The following is a 23,726-nucleotide window of genomic DNA, read 5'->3' as shown; positions in this document are numbered from 1 at the left end:
GCTCTTCCACTAAAGGAATGGCCTTGCATGTGATCAACAACATTGAGAAAAATCATGTTTTTTTTTTTTTAATAATCAAAGGAATTTATTTGAGGATAAACTCATAACCACAGGAGATTTATTGTAAGGTCTGGGAAAGCTGAGCTATGTCCTACACTGAACAGCTTGGTCTAAGATCTCAGCATCCAAAACCACAAGGTAGCCAAGAGGGACCATTGAATCTGTGATAAAGCCTGGAAAAGATTCTTTTTTTTTTTTTTTAAAGAAATTGTACCTTTTTTATGGAAAAGATTCTTTAGATGATTTTGTTGCCTGTTCATTTCCTCCAATAAGGACAATATTGCCCTATTTTTTTTTAACTATACCTTCATTAAAAATTATAATAGAACTAACAGTCTTGCTTTTTATGTTACAGATACTACCTTCCTTTCATATCATACTCTAAGAATACACATTACCACCAAATGTCTCTCTTGTGTTCTGGACTTTTGCCCTTTGTTAAGTTATTTTTTTATTTTATAATTTAATTTAATTTTACATATCAGCCATGGTTCCCCTGTCCTCTCCCCCCCAACCTTCCCCCATCCCACCCCCATTCCCATTTCCTCCAGAGCAAAGACTCCCATGGGGATTCAGCTCAACCTGGTAGATTCAGTCCAGGCAGGTCTAGTCCCCTCCTTCCATGCTGAGCAAAGTGTTCTGGCATAAGTCTCAGGTTCCAAACAGCCAGCTCATGCACTAAGGACAGGTCCTGGTCCCACTGCCTGGGTGCCTCCCTAACAGTTCAGGCTAATCAACTGTCTCACTTATCTTGAGGGCCTGATCCAGTTGGGGGCTCCTCAGCTATTGGTTCATAGTTCCATTAGTTTGGCTATTTGTCCTTGTGCTTTTTTCAATCTTGGTCTCAACAATTCTTGCTCATACAGTCCTTCCTCTTTCTTGCCAATTGGACTCCTGGAGCTCCACCTGGGGCCTGACCGGGGATCTTTGCATCTGCTTCCCTCAGTCATTGGATGAGATTTCTAGCATGACAGTTAGGGTATTTGGCCATCCAATCACCAGAGTAGGTCAGTTTGGGCTTTCTCTAGAAAACAGGACCCTAAGGAAGACACAGGGATTGCCCAATGACAGAGAAATGGATGAGATCTACATGAACAACCCAGATGTCAGTGGAGGTAATGAAGGGCAAGTGTCAAGGGAAAAGACCTTAGGGGATCAGGAGATCCCAGATGGATCAAGAACAGAGAGGGAGAACAAGCAATAAGAGACCATGATAAATGACCACATGAGAACAGGAATAGGCAGAGTGCTAGAGAGGTCCCCAGAAATCCACAAAGATACCTCCACTGTAGACATTTGTTAAGTTTTATTATGTGCCCTTGATGGACCTGCGTTTGAGACACTCTAACTCCTTCTGTATTGCTCCCTTTGTCATCAGGAAGCAACTGAAAATGATTGACACCTCCCAAATCCCTGGAAGCAGGTTGAGTGACCTCTGAGATGGGGACTTTATTAGTCACAGTTCTCTAGAGAAACAGAACTTACATAATGAAATATATGACAACAATCACATGACCATCATGACAGAACAAGTTAAAATTCTACTCCTGTTAAATGACCAGATGACTCCCCTACAGATGATGGCCCTCCTCACCAATGAAATCTTGCTTACAGAATCCCCCAACCTTGAACCTCTGCCCACATTCATCCAGAAGCTTCCCCCAAAAACTCCAGCCCTGTTTTGAGAACATCTATCTTCCTTATCTCTTAAGAGTTGGTATATGTTAGAACAGACTTTTAACAAGCTCAGTCAGACCCTGACCAAGTCCCTAAGTTGAAACTCCAGCTTCTTCCCCTTCACTGCCATTACATGAATCTGTAATCCACTATGATCCACATCCTGATAGTGAGGATAAGACAGTTTCTAAAGATAAAATGGCCTTGTCTGAACAAACAACTATAGGAAGAAGGAACTACAGGCTTTCATACAGACATTGTATTCAAGTTTGAATTCCCAAACCTCCTATATAAACCCCAATTATCCCCTTCCCCACCCTTTTCCTTCCATGTCTGTAACTCACAGTTTGAAATAAACAGTCTTGTCTGCTAAAGTCAAGCTTTTTCTGCCTCCTGTCTCTTTAAGCTGCCTCAGAAGTCTAGAAGACCTCATGCTTAGGCATAGTTGGGCAATAGAGATAAGAATCCATGCTGGTGTGTGTGTGTGTGTGTGTGTGCGTGCGTGCGCACGCGCGCTTTCATTAGTGTGTTTTCAAGTGTGAGAAAGAGACATGAATGTGGGTGGCTGGGGATGAGGGAGAAAGTTTCTGGGAGGAGTTGTTGGAAGGGAAAGTTTGTTATCAAATTATATTGTTATGAGATTCCCAATAAATATACAAAAACATAAACACCCCCAAATCAAACAAGCAACAACACTTAACAACAATGCCGATTTTTCTAGGGAGTAATACCTGAGGTTAACCTCTGTTTTTAAGCACACACACACACACACACACACACACACACACACACACAATCACTCAGAAGTCTACTTAAAAATAAATCTGCTTCCAAAAATGAGTTAATTTCATAATAATCAAAAGGATAAACATACAGAATAAAGAAAGAATATTTGGAGCTACAAAGAAAAAGGACAAGGAATATATACAGGTAGACCTATCAGAATTACACCTGACTTCTCAATGGAGACTCTAAAAGCCAGAAGGACCTGGGTGGACATTTTGTATACACTAGGAGACCATGGATACCAGCCCAGACTACTATACTGTGTAAAGCTTTCAGTCATCATAGACAGGGAAAACAAGAGATTTCATGACAAAACCTATTAAAAAATACCTATCCACAATCAAGCCCAAGTGAAAGCATAAGAAGGCACTAGCTCACATGAAAGCATGCCAACCCAAGTATGTTAGCTGCACCCACAAAAGCACAGGCAATAAATAATCTCACACCAGAAAAACCCAAAGAAGGGAAACACACATACACTTACACACCCCACCACCCCACCAATACAAACAAACAAACAAAAACATGAATTAACCACTTGTCATTAATATCTCTTAATATAAGTTGACTCAATTCACCAATAAAAAGACTCAGGCTAACAGAATGGATATAAAAACAGAATCCATTCTTCTGCTGCATACAAGAAACACACGTCAATGTCAAAAACAAACATTACCTCAGAGTAAACAGTTGGAAAAACATTTTCCAATCAAATGGGCCTAAGAAGCAAGCTAGTGTAGCTATCCTAATATCTAACATAATAAACTACAAACTAACATTAATCAAATGTAATGGAAAAGGACATTTCTTATTAATCAAAAGAAAAATCCATCAAGATGAAGTCCCAATTCTGAACATCTATGCCCCCAAAACAAGGGCACCCACATCTATAAAAAAACTTTTCTAAAGCCTAAATCACACATAAAACCCCACACTTAATAGTGGGAGACTTCAACACCCTGCTATCACCAATGGACAGGTATGGCAGACAGAAACTTAACAGAGAAATACGGGAACTTACAGATGTTATGACTCAAATGAACTTAGTAGATATCTACAGAACACTCTCCCTAACACAAATGAATATTCTTCTTCTCAGCACCCCATGGGACCTTCTCTAAAACTGACCACATACTCATTCACAAAGCAAATCTCAAAGATACAAAACCAAATTGGAACAGTCACTGTCATCTATTTCCTTTTCCCAGGGCAATTACTGGAACCATTCACCCACACACAATTCATGTTCTGGCATCTTATCGCATCCTTAACGTCTTGCTTCTATCTTCTTTTATGACTTTTCACTTCCATTTTTCCCTTAGTTCCTCGTTACTTTTGTTACTTCAATTAGTTGTGTAAGTTGAGTTTTTTGACCCCAAACTGTCAGTTCTTGATATTCGGTAGATACTTACAGGTTTTACTTCATGAATGAGTCCTATGTGTTGAGAGTCTGGACATGCAAATGGACAAAAAACCAATCCACACTGAAAATAAACTCTGACCCATACCTATGTAATGATGCAACAACATGAACATGAAGTTGAGTAGGTAGGAATTTGGAGGAAGGAATTTGGGAGAGATGGGAGTTGGGGGGATTAATCCAAATATACTGTATGAAATTCTCAAATAATAAGTAAAAATGTTCTCTATCAATATTTTTAATTCATTAAATATTCCATACAATGTATTTTGATCCCATAAGCTGGCTTTCCTCAAATCCACACATGATTCCGTATCCATTGAACTTTGTTTTCTTTTAGTAAAGAGTCGGGGCAGGGAGAAAATAAGTTCCTTGGTATAAAACATATTGAATAAGAAAGCCAGTGCTAAGGTTTGATATTGAGGATCTATAGAATTGTAAATTCATAAGAAAATTCTTCCCACATAAGAAAGACTTAGTAAAGGCCAAGTTAGGAGTACTGGACACAGATTTGTTTGTGATTAACAGGCTTTGTCATGGCAGCTCTTAGTCTGAGAACTTAGAAGATTATTTCAGTGGGGAATATAAAGCTGCTTATAAAACACGGGCAGTCCTGTAGATGACAGGGACCTGTCAAGGGTTGGTTCTTTATGACAACTACAAGAAAGATTCACACTTGGGCATCTCAACTCCTCTCCATACAATAAAAAGGCACATCCCCTTGCCAAGTCAATTATTGCATAATCTTTGAACTCCTCTAAGCCTCTGCACTGAAATCTCAACTAAAATGTACTTATTTGAAATTTTATCACATCCTTATCTGCTATTTTACTTTCTTCTTTGCTAGTATTTGAATTTGTGCCCTCCCCCATTTGATTGTTGCCCATGAGACATAAGCAGAGAGAACCTTAAGGAAAGATTAGGCCATGGGGCTCCTCCTTTACAAGTATAAATAACTGTCCCTCATGATACTGGCATTTTCTGGAGGTCCTTTTGTTTTGTATCTCTGCCATGGGAAGACAGGGTGTTCTCTTGCCTCAGAAGATAAAGCTCTTAGCACACAACTGTGGTGATATTATATTTGTGCTAAAAGCTGATATTTTATTTGTATGTTAATAAAGTTTGCCTGGAGATCAGAGGTCATAGCAAGCCATAAACAGAAGTCAGGCAGTGGTGGCACATGCCCTTAATCCGATCACATGGCAGGCAGAGTGTCTGTGTGGTCAAGGACACAGCCAAGTATGGTGACATGAGTTTTTAATCCTAGTACCAACCATAGAGACTTGGAGGTCTGTATAGTCATGCAGTGATGAGGAAGTGATGTGGCTGGACTTAGAGCCAATGAGAAGGCAGAACAGCAAGGCAATAAAGGTGCAGGTTAGACAGTAAGAAGCTCTCTTGGCAAGCTATGGTGAGTTGGTAAGCTAAGGTTAGTTGCTGGCTATTGCTCTGATCTCTACGGCTTATACCTCTGTATTTGACTCTGTGTTTCTTATTTAATAAGACTGTTTAGAAATTCATCTACAGACAATAAATGGCAGAGTCTTTAACTGTGGCTTTCAGTACTATAATAAATGTATTTCCCTTTTTTTATTATTATGTGTTTTAAATTTTATACATCAGCCATGGGTTCCCCGGTCCTCCCCCCTCCTGGGCCCACCCCTACCTTCCCCCCAGCCCCTCCCCTCCATTCCCATGTCCTCCAGGATCAAGGCACCCTTGGGGATTCATTTAAACCTGGTGGATTCAGTACAGGCAGGTCCTGTCACCTCCTTCCAGACTGAGCAAACTGTCCCTGTGTAAGCCCAAGGTTTCAAACAGCCAGCTCATGCACTAAGGACAGATTCTGGTCCCACAGACTGGGTGCCTCCCAAGCAGATCAAGCTATTCATCTGCCCATCTCCTCTTGTGTTCGTTCTTGGTCTTATCAGTGTACTTGGTCCAGAGAGAGTTGACAGATTTAGGGAGCCTCTCTCTGGTCCAGATGGAAGCTCTGGGCCACTAGGGAGTGCTGGTGCAGATGAAAATGCTAGCTGGATAGGAGCTGGGGTGCTGGACCCTGAGTCCGGGGAAATCTCTAGGGTCTCCTTATTTTGTCCAGATGGGAGCTCCTCTTGTCCAGATGGGAGTTCCTCTGGTCCCTGGTCCAGATGGGAGTTCCATGGCAGGATGGAAGGAGACCAGGATGGGGCTGGTCTCTGATTCTCAGGAAATGACTGGGGTCTCCAGCAGATGGGTGTGGGGGCAGGGTGTGGAGACTGCAGTGTCTGCCTGCAGTCTTAGAAAAGGGGAACCTTCCCGCAGGGCCCGCCAATTGGGAGGAAACTTGGGCCAAGTTGGTCAGGTCCTCCCGGGGTGGCCTGTGTCCAGTGGTGGGACCCAGGGGCAGTTGCCTCTCTGGCTATAACTCCAGGCACTCACCTCTGGTCCAGATGGGAGTTCTGTATTTCCCTTTTGTGTTCATCATTCTGGCTGTGGTTTGATAATACAAAAGGACTTCGCAGCCTCATGTCAATGGATCAACACTAATTTTGTTTTTATGTGAAATCCTTTTAAAGCATAAAACATGTATTATTTAGGGACTTACTTGAGTCTCTTAGTATATTAACTGAGACCCATGTTGATGTGTGTTGCTATAGCTAGAGTTCTATTATCTTTATTGATGTATAATGATTTGCTACATATCATCAAATTGAGGCTACCAATTAAAATCACTCCCACCCAGAGCATATGGGAGTGCATTACTCATTTACTATCTTAAACCTTTGAAGTAAAACATTTGTAATCAACATGGTAGGTGTGAGATAGACTATCTTTTCAAACTGTACTTCTCTGATGACTCATAAACTTGAGGCATTTTAATGAGCTATTTTTCATCCTGTGTAAAATATCTTTATATGTCATTTTAAAAACTTGATCATATGAATATTCCTTTAAGAATTTTATGGTTCCTCAATTTAAATTCTACCTACAGAATTGTTTACCTAGGTGTACATAATGCATGCTGAAAAATGTGGCCTAGTTAGCCATTTTTAATTAATGAAAATTTCAATTTCAGAATAATTCTAATGTTTTTAATTTACAATTTTAATTAATTCAGTTCTTTTACACCCTGTTCACAGTTTCCCATCCCTCTTCTCCTCCCAGTCCTCCCCGGTAACTCCCACACACCCTCTCTCTTTCCAACCCCCAATACACCAATATACTCCTCCCCCACTTTTATTTAGGAAAGGGAAGATCAAGTTACAGTAAAACTAAGCACTTCCCCATTTTTTAAGCCTGAGTAAGGTGACCCAGTATGAAGAGTAGGACCCCAAAAGCCAGTAAAAGGGTCAGAGACAGGCCCCATTTCCACTGTTAGGAATCCCACAAGAGGACTAAACTACACAACTGTCACAGATGCGCAGAGTGCCTAAGTCAGTTCCATGCAGGCTTCATGGTTGTCAGTTTAGTCTCTATGGGCAACAGTGAGCCCAGGTTAGTTGATTCTGTGAGTTTTCTTTTGGTGTCCTTGAAATATCTAGCTCCTACAATCCTTTCTCCCCCTCTTTTTCAGGTTTCTCAGAGCTCTGCCTAAAGTTTGGCTGTTAGTCTGCACCTATTTCCATCAGTTGCTGGATGAAGCTTCTCTGGTGACAGTTTGGCCAGGCACCAATCCCAGCACATCCTATGGGCAGGCCAAACTATAGGTTGAAGATTATGTGGTTGGGTTGGGTTCCCACTCCCTCTACTTGAAGTCCTGCCTCGTCACAGAAGATGGCCACTTCAGGCTACATGTAAGTTATTGCTAGGATTCTTAGCCAGGATCATTCTTGTGATTTCTTGGAAGATTCCTTGAGCCTGATTTTTGCCTGACCAAGAATGTCCTCCTTTTCCAGGAGTCTCTTCCAGTACTCTCCCATTCTCATTCCCAGGCTAATTGCTCATGTTCTCATCTCCACCCATCCTCCATCTACTCACAAAAATGTCTTCTATTTCCTCTTTCCAGGGAGATCCAGGCACCCCACCCCACATGAGCCTTCCTTGTTATCTAGTCCCTCTGGGTCTATGAACTAACTGTAGCATAATTATTTTTTATGGTACAACTAATATCCACTAATAAATGAATATATACAATGTTTGTTTTTCTAGGTCTGGATTATTTCACTCAGGACAGTTTTTGGAGTTCCATCCAATTTGTCTTCCTGATGCCATTTTTAACAACTGATTAATACTCCATTGTGTAAATGTACCACATTTACTTTAGCCATTCCTCAGATGAATGAAGTACACTTAGGTTGTTTCCAGGTTCTGCCTATTGCAAATAAAGCTGTTATGAACGTTAAAAAAAAGCATAAAATGTGCCGGGCGGTGGTGGCGCACACTTTTAATCCCAGCACTCAGGAAGCAGAGCCAGGCAGATCTCTGTGAGTTTGAGGCCAGCCAGGGATACAGGGTGAGTTCCAGGAAAGGCACAAAGCTACACAGAGAAACCCTGTCTCAAAAAACCAATATATATAATGATATAAAATAACTCTAGCCAAATAAGTGAAAGACCTATACAGCAAGAATGTCAAATCTTAGAAGAAAGAAATTGGAGAAAATATCAGAAGATGGAAAGATCTCCCAATGCTTATGTATTTGTAGGATTAACAGTAAAAATGGCCATCTTACCAAAAATAGTGTACTGATTAAATATAATCTTCATCAAAATTCTTTACAGACCTTGAAAGAAAAATACTCAATATGGAAAAACAAAAACAGGATAGTTAAAACAATCCTGCATAATAAAGGAACTTCTGGAGGTATCACCATCCCTGGTTTCAAACTCTACTACAGAACTATAGTAATAAAAACAGTTTGGTATTGGCATAAAAACAGACAGATGGATCAATGAAATTAAATCAAAGACCCTGACATAAATCCAAAATTCCAATGTAGTTCTTTACAGAACTTGAAAAGGTAATCTTAGATTTCATATGGAAGCACTAAAGATCCAAGATAGTCAAAACAATCCTGGACAATTAAATAAATATTCCTAGAGGTATCAATCCTGATTTTAAGATATATTTCAGAGTAATAGTAAATAAAACAACACTAAACTTCCATTAAAAACAGACACACTCTTTAATCAATAGGATAGAAATGAGGACCCACAGATATGTTCATATTTCTACCCGATTTTGTACAAAGAAGCCAACAATACACATTGGAAAATAGCATCTTCAACAAATGATGCTGATCAAACTGGATAACTACATGTACAAGAATGAATTTGGGTATTTATGTATCACTTCACACAAAACAAAAATCCAAATGGATCAAGGACTTCAACATAAAACATAAGACCTGAGGGCCTAGATCTAAAAGATGAGAAAGTACAGACTATGCCTTAACTCATTGAACAGAAAGGACTTTCTGAACAGGTTCTTAGTAGTACAGGTATTAAGACCCATGGTTAGTAAATGGGACCTCGTGAAACTAAAAGCTTTTTTAAGGAAAAAACAACTTGATTTAGCTCAGTGGTAGAGCACTTGCATAGCAAGCACAAGACCCAGGGTTCGATCCTCAGCGGAAAAAAAAAAAAAAACAAAGAAAACCTTGAATGAAGTATTAGCCTGCAAAAAGGGTAAAAAGAATCCTTTGCCAGTTATACATCTGACAGAAAATTAATATCTAGAATACACAAGAACTTGAAAATTTAAATATTAAGAAAACAAGCAGAGACCATCCCCCAGCTCCCATCTGCCCCAGAACTCCCATCTGGACCAGAGGTGAGTGGCTGGGGTTACAGTCAGAGAGGCAACTGCCCTGGGTCCCACCCCAGGGCACCATCCTGGGAGGACCAGCCCAACATGGCTCCAGTTTCTGGCCAATCGGTGGGCCCTGTGGGAAGGCTCCCACTTTCCAAGACTGCAGGCAGACACTGCAGTCTCCACACGCTGCACCCACACCTATTTGCCCAAGACCCCAGCCGCTTTATGAGAAGCAGAGACCAGCCCCCAGCTCCCATCCACCCTGGAACTCCCATCTGGACCAGAGATGAGACAGACCCTCTGGTGGACACTACAACCTCAACGTTTTGCCCCCACACCCATCTGCTGGAGACCCCAGCCACTTCCGGAAATGTAGAGACCAGTGTCCAGTATTCCATCCTGTCCCGGATATCCCATCTGGACCAGAGAGTCCAAAGCTCCCATCTGCCCCAGAACTCCCATCTGAACCAGAGCCTCCATCCTGTCCCAGAACTCCCATCTAGACAAGAGGAGCTCCCATCTGGACAAGATAAGGAGATCCCAGGGACTTCCTGAGACTCAGAGTCCAGCCCCCCAGCTCCTATGGCCAGCATTCTCATCTGGACCAGAGTTCCCATCTGGCCCAGAGCTTCCATCTGGACCAGAGAGAGGCTCCCTAAATCTGTCAACTCTCTCTGGACCAAGTACACTGATAAGACCAAGAACAAACACAAGAGTAGATGGGCAGATGACAAGGCAGAAGTACATACAACAAAATAAAGAGCAATACAGCATCACCAGAACTTAGACCTTCTCCAACAGCTAGACCTGAACATCACAGAATGGAAGAAGAAGAAGAAAACAACCTTATAAGTAACATCATGAAGAGGCTAGAGACTTATATAGAAGAAATCAAAAATAAAGTAGAGGAACAGACAAACAAAAAATGGGAAGAACACTATAAAAAACTAGAGGAAAGGACAATTAAAGCAGAAGAAAACAATAAATCCTTGAAAGAAAATCATGAAAAAGCAAGGGAGACAATCCAAGATGTGAAGAGGGAAAAAGAAAAAAGGAAGAAGACACTAGCAGAAGGAATGCTAGAAATAGAAAATCTGAGTAAACAAACAGGAACTTCATTGGCAAGTATAACCAACAGACGGCAAGAGATGGAAGAGAGGATCTCTGGTGTTGAAGATACGTTAGAAGAAATAGATTCAATAGTCAAAGAAAACAATAAAACCAACAAAGTCATGACCCAAAATGTCCAAGAAATTTGGGTCACCATGAAAAAAGATCAAACTTACAAATAATAGGGATAGAGGAAGGAGAAGAATACCAACTCAAAGGCACAGAAAATATATTTAACAAGATCATAGAAGAAAACTTTCCCAACTTAAAGAAGGAAATGCCTATGAAGATAAAAAAGCCTATAGAACACCAAACAGACTAGACCCCCCAAAAAAGTCCCCTTGCCACATAATAATTAAACAACTAAACGTACAGAATAAAGAAAGAATATTAAGGGCAGCAAAGGAAAAAGGCCAAGTGACTTATAAAGGCAAACCCATCAGAATAACACCTGAATTCTCGATGGAGACTTTGAAAGCCAGAAGGACCTGGACAGGTATAATGCAGACACTAAGAGACCATGGATGCCAGCCTAGACTAATATACCCAGCAAAACTTTCAATCATCATAGATGGAGTGAACAAGACCTTCCAAGACAAAACCAGATTTAAACAATACTTATCCACAAACCCAGCCCTATAGAAAGCACTAGAAGGAAAATTCCAACCTAAGGAAGGCAGATACACCCATGAAAACACAGGCAATAGATAACACCACAGCAGTAAACCCCAAAGAAGAGAAGTACACACACACACTACCACCACGAAATAAAAATAGCAACAGGAATGAACAATCACTGGTCATTAATATCCCTTAATATCAATGGACTTAATTCACCTATAAAAAAGACACAGACTAACAGAATGGATATGAAAACAGGATCCATCTTTCTGCTGCATACGAGAAACACACATCAAATTCAAAGACAGACACCTCCTAAGAATAAAAGGCTGGGAACAGACATTCCAATCAAATGGTCTTAAGAAACAAGCTGGTGTAGCCATCTTAATATCCAGCAAAATAGACTTCAAACTAAAATCAATCAAAAGAGATGATGAAGGACATTGCATACTCATCGCAAGGAAGATCCACCAAGATGAAGTCTCAATTCTGAACATTTATGCCCTGAACACAAGGGCACTCACATATGTAAAAGAAACATCACTAAAGCTTAAATCACATATAAAACCCCACACATTAATAGTGGGAGACTTCAACACCCCACTTTTACCTCTGGACAGATTGGCCAAATTGAAACTTAACAGAGATATAATGGACTTAACTGATGTTATGGCTCAAATGGCCTTAATTGATATCTACAGAACATTCCACCCAAACAAAAAAGAATATACCTTCTTCTCAGGACCCCATGGAACCTTCTCTAAAATCGACCACATACTTGGCCACAAAGCAAATCTCAACAGATACAAAACAATTGGAATAACCTCCTGTGTTCTATTGGACCACCATGGTTTAAAGTAGGATTTCAACAACAGAAAAAACTACAGAAATCCTACAATCTCAAGGAAACTGAATAATGGTCAACTGAATCACCAATGGGTTAAGGAAAAAATAAAGAAAGAAATTAAAGACTTCCTAGAGATCAATGAAAATGAATACACCACATACCCAAACTTATTGGATACTATGAAAGCAGTGCTAAGAGGGAAATTCATAGCACTGAATGCCCACATAAAGAAGCTGGAGAAATCTCACACTAGTTACTTGACAGCAAACTTGAAAGCCCTTGAACAGGAAGAAGCAAATTCTCCCAGGAGGAACAGATGTCAGGAAATTATCAAATTGAGAGCTGAAATCAATAAAATAGAAATAAAGAGAACAATACAAAGGATTGATGAAACAAAGAGTTGGTTCTTTGAGAAGATCAACAAGATAGACAAGCCCTTATCCAAACTAACCAAAAGACACAGAGAGAGAATCCAATTTAACAAAATCAGAAATGAAAAGGGGGACATAACAACAGACAATGAGGAAATCCAGAGAATCATCAGGTCATACTTCAAAAACCTCTACTCCACAAAACTGGAAAATCTAAAAGAAATGGATAATTTTCTGGATAGGTACCACATACCTAAGTTAACTCAAGACCAGATAAACCATTTAAATAGTCCAATAACACCTAAGGAAATAGAATCAGTCATTAAAAGTCTCCCAACCAAAAAAAGCCCTGGACCTGATGGTTTCACTGCAGAATTCTACCAGATCTTCAAAGAAGACTTAATACCAATACTCTTTAAATTGTTCCACACAATAGAAGCAGAAGGTATATTACCAAACTCCTTCTATGAGGCTACAATTACCCTGATTCCTAAACCAAACAAAGATGCAACAAAGAAAGAGAACTACAGACCAATTTCCCTCATGAACACTGATGCAAAAATACTCAATAAAATTCTGGCAAACAGACTCCAAGAACACATCAAAACAATTATCCACCATGATCAAGTAGGCTTCATCCCAGGGATGCAAGGGTGGTTCAACATACAAAAGTCCGTCAATGTAATACACCATATAAACAAACTCAAAGACAAAAACCACATGATCTTCTCACTAGATGCAGAAAAGGCATTTGACAAAATCCAACACCCCTTCATGATAAAGGTCTTGGAGAGATCAGGAATACAGGGAACATACCTAAACATAATAAAGGCAATCTACAACAAGCCAACATCCAACAATTTAAATGGAGAGAAACTCAAAGCAATACCACTAAAATCAGGAACAAGGCAAGGCTGTCCCCTCTCCCCATAATTATTCAATATAGTACTTGATGTTCTAGCCAGAGCTATAAGACAACATAAAGAGATTAAGGGTATACAAATTGGAAAGGAAGAAATCAAGCTCTCCCTATTTGCAGATGACATGTTAGTATACATGAGCAACCCCAAAAATTCAACCAAGGAACTGATCCAGCTATTAAAAACCTTCAGCAACATTGCAGGATACAACTCAACTCAAAAAAATCTGTAGCCCTCCTATATACAATAGACAAACAGGCTGAGAAGGAAATCAGAGATACATCACCCTTTCCAATAGCCACAAATGATATAAAATACCTTGGGGTTACTCTAACTAAGCATGTGAAGGACCTATATGTCAAGAACTTTAAGTCCCTGAAAAAAGAAATTGAAGAAGATGTCAGAAAATGGAAAGATCTCCCATGCTCATGGATAGGCAGGATTAACATAGTAAAAATGTCAATCTTACCAAAAGCAATCTACAGATTCAACACAATCCCCATCAAATGACCAACACAATTCTTCTCAGATTTGGAAAGAATAACATTCATCTTCATATGGAAAAACAAAAAACCCAGGATAGCCAAAAGAATCCTGTACAATAAAACAACCTCTGGAGGCAACACGATCCCTGACCTAAAGCTCTACTATAGAGCTACTGTAATAAAAACAGCTTGGTACTGGCATAAAAACTAACATGTGGACCAATGGAATCGAATTGAAGACCCTGACATTAACCTGCACACCTATGAACATATAATTTTTGACAAAGAAACCAAAAATGTACAATGGAAAAAAGAAAACATCTTCAACAAATGGTGCTGGCATAACTGGATGTCAATGTGTAGAAGGCTGCAAAAAGATCCATATCTGTCACCGTGCACAAAACTTAAGTCCAAGTGGATCAAAGACCTCAACATAAATGCAGTTACTCTGAACCTTATTGTAGAGAAAGTAAGAAGTACTCTTGAATGCATTGGCACCGGAGACCATTTTCTAAATATAACACCAGTAGCACAGACACTGAGAGAAACAATCAATCAATGGGACCTGTTGAAACTGAGAAGCTTTTGTAGAGCAAAGGACACAGTCAACAAGACAAACCGACAGCCTACAGAATGGGAAAACGCCTTCCCAAACCCCACATCGGAAAGAGGTCTGATATCCAGAATATATAAAGAACTCAAGAAATTAGACATCAAAATGCCCAACAGTCCAATTAAGAAATTGGCTATAGAACTAAACAGAGAATTCTCCACAGAGGAATTTCAAATGGCTGAAAGACATTTAAGGAATTGCTCAACATCCCTAATTATCCAGGAAATGCAAATCAAAAGGACTCTGAGATACCACCTTACACCTGTCAGAATGGCTAAGATCAAAAACACAGAAGACAGCTTATGCTGGAGAGGATGTGGAGCAAGGGGAACTCCCCTCCACTGCTGGTGGGAATGCAAGCTTGTACAGCCACTTTGGAAATCAATATGGTGCTTCCTTAGAAAACTGGGAATCCATCTCCCCCAAGACCCAGCTATAGCACTCTTGGGCATATACCCAAGGAATGCTCAATCATACCACAAGGGCATTTGCTCAGCTATATTCATATCAGCATTGTTTTTAATAGCCTGAACCTGGAAACAACCTAGATGGCCTTCAACTGAAGAATGGACAAAGCAAATATGGTACATATACACAATGGAGTACTACTCAGCAAAGAAAAACAATGACATCATGAGATTTGCAGGTAATTGGATGGATGTAGAAAAAAATCATCCTGAGTGAGGTAACCCAGACTCAGAAGGACAAACATGGTATGTACACACTCATAGGAGGATACTAGATGTAAAACAACAATGACTAGACTGCTACACAACTCCAGGGAGGCTACCTGGAAAACGGGACCCTAGGAAAGACACCGGGATCACCCAATGACAGAGAAATGGATGAGATCTACATGAACAACCTGGATGAGAGTGGGAGAAATGGAGGGCAAGGTTTGAGGGAAGGGAGGCTTGGGGGAGCAGGAGATCCCAGCTGGATCAGGAACAGAAAGGAAGAACAAGGAATGGTAGACCATGATGTTTGAGGACCACATGAGATCAGGAGTGGGCAGAGTGCTGGAAAGGTCCCCTGAGGTCCACCGTGATGCATCCTCTGTAGACTGCTAGCAATGATCGAGAGTAAGCCTGATCTGACCTAGTCTCGTGATCAGATGGCCAAACACCCTGATGGTTGGGCTGGTACTCTCATCCATTGACTGATGGAAGTGGATGCAGAGATCCTCAGCCAGGCCCCAGGTGGAACTCTGTGTGTCCAGTTGTCGAGAAGGAGGAGGGACTGTGGGAGGGTGAATTATTGATCCCAGCATTGGAAAAAGCACGGGGACGAAAGGCCAGATGAATAGAAGCACATGAATTGTGAACCAAAGGCTGTGGAGCCCCCACCTGGATCTGGCCCTCTGGATAAGTGAGACAGTTGAGTGGCTTGGACTGTTTGGGAGGCATCCAGGCTGTAGGACCAGGACCTGTCCTTAGTGCATGAGCTGGCTGTTTGGAACCTGGGGCTTACATAGGGACTCTTTGCTCAGCCTGGAAGGAGGGGACTGAACCTGCCTGTACTGAATCTACCAAGTTTAAATGAATCCCCAGGGGAGTCTTGGCCCTAGAGGAGATCACAATGGAGTGGAGGGGGTCGGGGGAAGGTAGGGGTGGGGGCAGGAGTGGGGAGGACAGGGGAACACATGGCTGATGTGTAAAATTAAAACACAAATATAATAAAAAAAAGGGAAAAAAAGAAAGCAAGCAACCAACCCAATTAATAAATGGAGAATGGGGATGGAGAAATGACTCCATGATTAAAAATATGAGCTACACTTCCAGAGGACTCAAGTTCAATTCCCAGCACCCACGTGATGCCTCACTACCATCTGTATTTTGCTCCCAGGGGATGTGATTCCATCTTCTCAGATTCATAGCACCAGGCACATGCATGGCCCAAGGCATACATGAAGGCAAAACACACATACACATAAAATAACTTTTAAGTTTTAAAACAAAGAATAGAACTCAGCCAAAATTGTCAAAAGATGAAATAAAAGTGGCTGAGAAACATTTTTTTAATGTTCAAAATCTGTAGACATCAGGGAAATGTGAAACAAAACTACTTAGAGATTTCACCTTTCTTTAGTTAGAATGAGTATAATTAAAAAATAAAAAGACAACAAATATTAGAATGGGCGTGGGGAAAAGGAAACACTTATTCAATGCTGGTGGGAGTGAAAGTTGGAACAGCCACTGTGGAAATCAATGTGGAGGTTATGCATAATCCATCTGTGCTATTCTTGAGCACATACCTACAAGACACTGCATCCTACTACAGAGATACCTGTTTATCAATATTTAATGCTGACTTAATCACAACAGCATGTAAATGGGAGCAGTCTCTAAGTCCACTAGCTAATGAATAAATAAGAAAAGTGTGAACATTTACACAATGTAATATTATACAGCTGTAAAATAAATGGAACTCACAGGCAAGTGGATGGAACAGGAGAAAAAAACCACTGAGTAACTCAGACCCAGAAAGACACACATTACACTTCTCTCTGTTTTGTGAATGCAAGCTTTGAAGCTTAAGCTAAGTGTGTTTAACTTGGAGTACCAATAGAGGTCAGAAAACAAGGGGCTATAGTAGTGGAGCTTCCAAGGCAGGGAAGATAGAATGCAGTGATACAAATGGTTTAAAATGAGCAGGAATAGAAAGAATTAAAGGTGTCGGGGGGAGTTTGGAGGCAGGGCAGAGAAGAGACTGATAGGAGGGGTAACTAAACACTAAAGACCTCTTTTTTTTTTGAGACAGGGTTTCTCTGAGTAGCTTTGGGCCTTTCCTGGAACTCGCTTTGGAGACCAGGCTGGCCTCAAACTCACAGAGATCCGCCTGGCTCTGCCTCCTGAGTGCTGGGATTTTTTTTCACTAAAAACCCTTTTAAAAAAATCATTTGGAAACCTACAACTATAGAATCTTCCTAAAATATGTACATTAGCATTTATGAAAAGGGCTAAAATGGTGTCACCCTAGAATGGGATGACAAAGCTCCTTCTCTACACTATAGATTAACAAATAAAAAGCACAGTGACAGGAATAGGTTACTTCTTTTGGAGTTGCTCTACAGAGTGGTCCCATACACACCTCAACATTAAAGGATAAAGTGATTGCTTTTTTACTCACCAGAACATGATGGTAAGAGCCTATTGCTGGGGACACCACATATATGAGTCAGAGAACATGGAGAAATCAAACTGGAACTGACCTAGAAACTTCATTCCTAATGGATAGCTTTCATTGTGCAAGTAGGTGCTACACATGTTACCAGAAGAGAACGAAATCATCAGTCTTACACAGCTGTGATGTCTCTGAGGTATGATAATGACCAGCCTGGGAAGACACTATCACAGATAGAATAATGGCACAAAGTCATGTGAATAATCAACCACTTTCTTCTTATAGTTAAGACTTGCTTCACAAGGCAAAACCCATACTAACATGGTTATCAAGCCAAGCACCTGTATTTAGTCAGATTCTAAGTCCTATAGGAGAACCGACTATATTCTGCTAAGTGGGTATGGTATGAAATTGATTCCTAATAACTTATTGTTACATCCATAGATTAGTGCACTTATCAGCCATATCAGAGAAGCTAGCTTTTTCAGTAGTTGGTTATTAACACTTAGATCCACAACTGGGCAAGATGCAGAAAATAAGATTCTGTGGAATTCTCCTCCCTAAATGGCAACTCTATATCACACCCTCTCCTTCAAAGCCTCAGGAATCATTGGGAGCAGAGAGAGTAGAAAATTGTAAGAGACAGAGACATGGATGACTCTAAAAAGATAGTGCTTCCCAGATACTGTAGCAGGAATCTTAACAGGTCTTATTAATTCGAACAAACCTGAGGCCAGTTATTGGGGTGAATGCTGGAAGATCAGAGAGACAGAACAAGCCACAGTTTCCTCATCTCACCAGTTCCTCAGCTGGTCTTGTTTTCTCAGACTGCAAGCTTCTGTGTCCTCATCCCAATGGCTCTTAGCTGAACTGCTGCTCAAAAGCCTGAATGCTTAACCAGCCAAATGCTGCTAGTTTCTGGTCTTCACTCCTTATATATCTTTCTTTTTCTGCCGTCACTCCCTAGGATTAAAGGCATGTGTCTCCATGCTGGCTGTATCCTTGAACACTGAGATCTGCTTAGCTCTGCCTCCCAAGTGCTGGGATTAAAGGCATGCACCACCATTGCCCAGCTTCTGCTATGACTTGCTCTGACCCATTTTCTAGCCACCATTTTTGGCTCTGTTTCTAGTGGCTGTCTGTTCTCTGACCCCAGATAAATTTATTAGGGTGCACAATATTTTGGGGAACACAATACCACCATACAGATACAGCAGGGCAATTGCATGTATGAACGTGCAGGGGTTGTGATAGCATGCACAAGACCTGTGTGTTCAAGCTGGACAACAACCTAGCGTGGAGAAAGAAATTGAGAGTGAAATCTGTCCCTTAACATAGGTGCTATCGGCAATTGATAGCTGCTAGAAGAGGGAGAATCAATCTCCTTTAAGAGTGTGACACCTGGTAACAGAATTATCCTCCAGTGGAAGGCCACACACCCAAGAGTATATGGACATCACAAATTGGAGCCGATGAATTAAAAAAAAATAGGACACAACTTTGGGTACCTAGAAAGTGGATAGATCTAGTTGGAGTCAGAATGGTGAATATGATCAGAATGCACAATTTCTCAAATAACTAATAAAAACCTGTCTTTGTTTGGGTTTCTATTGCTGTGAAGAGACACCATGACCATGGCAACTCTTATAAAGGAAAACATTTAGTTGGGGCTGGCTTAGAGTTAAATGGTTTATTCCATTACTGTGATGCTAGGAAGCATGGTGACATGCAGCAGTCACAGTGTTGGAGACAGAGATGAGAGCTCCATGTCTGGATCAAAATCAGCAGCACCAGGAAGAAGTTGACACTGGGCCTTTCCTGAGCTTCCGAAACCTTAAAGTCCAGCTCCAGTGACACACTTCCCCCCAAAAGGTCACACCTACTCCAGCAAAGCCCACCTAATAGTGCCTCTTCCTGCAAAATGAAAATGGGTGTACAGGGGCTATTGTCATTCAAACCATCACAAGACATAAGAAATAAAAAAATAATGAAAAAGAAAAATATTACTTTATTAGGGATGAAGAAGTCTTGAAACTTAGTGACCCCCTTCTGTGGATATTGCTCTGTATAAATAAAATGCTGTTTGGCCAGTGGCCAGGCAGGAAGTATAGACGGGACAAAAGAGAAGAGAATTCTGGGAAGTGGAAGGCTGGGTAGAGAGACACTGCCAGCTGCCACCCTGACAAGATGTAAGGTATTGGTAAGCCATGAGCCATGTGGTAACTTATAAACTAACAGAAATGGGTTAATTTAAGATAGAAGAAGTAGATAACAAGAAGCCTGCCATGGCATACAGTTGTAAATAATGTAAGTTTCTGTGTGTTTACTTGGTTGGTTCTGAGCGTCTATGGGCCTGGCGGGTGAGAGAGATTTGTCCTGACTGTGGGCCAGGCAAGAAAACTCTAACTACAACCCCCAAACTGCAGTTTCTGTGCACATTGAGGCAGAATGACCGTAGTCTGATCCCATGAGTATCCTTGGATTTGGTAAATTTCTCACAAAGGTATGATTCTACAGTGGGAGTATTGCAATTCAGGAGCTTGGATTGTAAAAAGAGAGAAGTCACTACGAAGGTCCACAGAATGTGAGATTTTTGGTGAAACTTCAAAGACCCATCCACTAGTCCCCCAGTAAATCTCTTCCTAGAAAGGAGGGAGATCTGTCATCATAATCCACAACTAAAGTCAACTTGTCACAAGACCAACACGTAAACTTCTGTAGTACAGATACTATTTTATCCAGGGCTTAGTGATTATATGACAAGTACCCAGAACAGGTGTGGTGAGTGACAGGTGAACTTAACAATTGCCTCTCTAAAGACCGCTAAGAGATTAAGACCCAACAAAATGAGTGACTTCCTTTACTCCTGGGAGAAAATAAGAATAGGAAATTAAGACACAATGCCCAGAGGACAGAAGTGAACAAGGGAATAAGTAGTAGAGAGCTGTGTCCTGACACTGTTTTCAGAAAATAAAAGAATCTTCACAGAGCAAAGGACATGCCCTGCTTAAAATCCAAGGATCTTACAGAAAATACTCCACTGATCTTTATGACAACATATTTTTGTACTTTCTCTTCAAGTTGGGTGTTATGAAGTCAGCTACCTCTGCCCTCAGAAAATCCAGAAGAAGCTGTTTAAAATGTTTTTCTTGATAGTCTCTCTTCCATTTCAAGAAAGAAGGTAACATAGTGGTTATTTAAGTAAAATGGTAAAATAGAGTTGATGAATCTATGTCCCTGAAAAAAGTTCACGCTTCACTTTATCAGAGTGTCTATGATGTGTCAGACACAGGCACAGTGCTTCCACCTTGTCTATTCACTTTCTCTCTCAGCACACTTCATATTAACCCTTTCTGGAAGGCATTATTATTTACATTTGATATGAGAAGAAATTAAGAGAAGTAAATATGTGTTCTGTAGAATTTTCCTTAACTGTGTTACTTAAGTGTCATAATCCATGCTGGCTTCTCATCTTACAAAATATCACAGCTTTTAGAGTACACAGATGGACACTCCTGGGAGTTTAATTTTCTGTAAGTACAATAGAGAGTGTAAGTACAATAACTGGATTCAGGTACTTGACAAATAGTAGTCATCTAATTCTCTTATATTTTTGGTTGTGAGCCTAGCCTTTAACGGCTGAGCCATCTCTCCAGCCCTCATCTAATTCTCAAAGCAATCTATGTGGGTAAGACTGCTACTCTCCATCTTCCAGATGGGGAAAACCAACATATGAGGTAATAACTTGTCTAACATATACAGCACAGGGGCTGGTCTTGAACCCCAAAGGTCACATCTTTTTCAGGCCAGTGAGACCATGGAATATGCTGACATATTTTATTGTCTGGACTGGCTGGGAAGTTAACTAGTGAAAATGCAAAATTTGATGTTCTACTTTGTTTCTGTGACTTAGCTTTAAGGGGGAAAATACCCAGGATATTAAATTACTGTCCAGACGTCCACACAGCCCTAAAATCCTACTTCCGTGTCCCATTTTCTAGGTCACAACACAAAGTGGCCAAGACCAGATGAAACTGGTCAGTTTACCACAATATGTTAGCAGAGGAGATTCTTTCTATATTTAAACACTAACAAAAATTAAGTAACAACAGTTTAATGAAAACATTCTTTCCTCAGCTCACATCTAATTTTATTAACATTAAAAGCTTTCACAAATTTTCTATTTTCCAGGACAGTTTTTTTAAGGCTTGTCCATAGAAAACTACTCTAAGTGAGAACGGCTCTAAACAACACATTATCATTAATACAAAAACACCGCTCCCAGCTCAAAACAGATAAGAAATAGTCTACTCTACATGGACACCCATAGCCTACAAACACAAATGCAAGTTTCCCAAAATGACATGTTACAAACCGAACATTCTTACATGATGTTTTATTGATTGTATTATAAAGAAAGTCATCACATTTTATCAGATACTGTGTACATGTGAAAGCTAATACGTTTTGTCCCATAGCATTAGGAAATCTCATTCCTAGTGTCTGGTAAACACAAGGCTGAGAAGACAGGAAAACAGTCTTTAGGAGAGAGAAATAATAAACCCTCTAAGGAATTAGTCCTTGAATTTTATCAAATTTACCAGCCTTTATGATATGGTTCTGACTTCTCTTTTATTCCACACTGTGAATTTGACATTAATATTTACCTGTGACATAATGGGAATATTATATCTAAAGTTAAAATAGTCAAAACATAATATAGCCTAAAGAAGTAAAGATAGCAGTGGGGGAAAACTGATACTTTGGCTGACCAATCAGATTCTTTGCTTAGATTGTATGTTTCTCCCTCTGTCTACAGTTATCTGCTCTGTGTGAAATACTTGGATGTTTAGAGCTTGAAATAAGGGCTGGAGAGATAGCTCAGCTGTTAAAGGCTAGGCTCACAACCAAAAATATAGAGTTTGAAATAATTTGTTATCTTCTAGTTCTAGTTTGCCTTATGAAAAATTTAATCCCATTTTTATAAACTCATGAAGAGTGACCAGTTCTAAGGGAGATGTACAATAATATCCAAGTTACTGCAATTCTTATTTGCTATTGATAATTTTAAGTATCCTATTATGTTTGTATTATTAGGCATATGGGGAATATTTCAGAAGAATTCAGATAATAAAACAGTACAACTTTAAAATACTTGTTAACAAAATTATCTTATCCAAGGAAACAGGGATAGAAACAGAAAACCAGACTCATAAATCAAGAATCCATAGGCTTTTGTAACATAATCAAATCTTATTTATTATTTTCTAATTGGAAAGGGAAATTGGACTATAATAGAAGTCACTTTGTATTATTGTTAATTTGTCCTTCCTAGCAAATATTATTATTAAAAATTTTAAGAGCAATTAAGTATTAAATTTCATGTAATCAAGAAATACGAGTTGTCAAGTTATGAAAAACCATGAACATTGTCAATGAAGACTGTTTTGTGCAATTTGGATACAAAAGAGTCAAGCAAATCTTTGAGTATTTCTAAGAGTCAAAGTTCCTCTGAGATGGCAGAAGTCTGAGTGTGTCATAGGGTTTCTCGGAGACACGTGACACTACTCATCTTTATAGCTGCTGTATTTATCTCAGACAATTTTAATTCATCTTTGTTGTTCTTAATTATGTGCATGTTGGGAGATGTGCATAGGAGTGCAGGTATCTAAAGAGGCTGGAAGTGTCATCTCCTCCTGAAGGTAGAGGTTGAAGTGATGCTGAGCCATCTCTCCTACACACAGAAACCATCATTTACAACAGCAATCTAATTGTTTGAGCCCAGACAATATGCTTTCTTTTTTATTAATAAGAAGTTCATTTGGTTTTCTCTCTAAGAATTTGGGTATAAGAAGAGGTACCCCTAAAATGGCATTCTTTTGGAAAATTTTAAACATCTTTGTTAATTTAAATACTAGACTTTTATTCAAGTTATTTTGATTAATAAACGTGGGTAGT

The sequence above is a fragment of the Onychomys torridus genome, chromosome 9 (assembly GCF_903995425.1).
Source record: "Onychomys torridus chromosome 9, mOncTor1.1, whole genome shotgun sequence".
NCBI lineage: Eukaryota > Metazoa > Chordata > Mammalia > Rodentia > Cricetidae > Onychomys > Onychomys torridus.
This window is presented reverse-complemented; position numbering follows the sequence as displayed.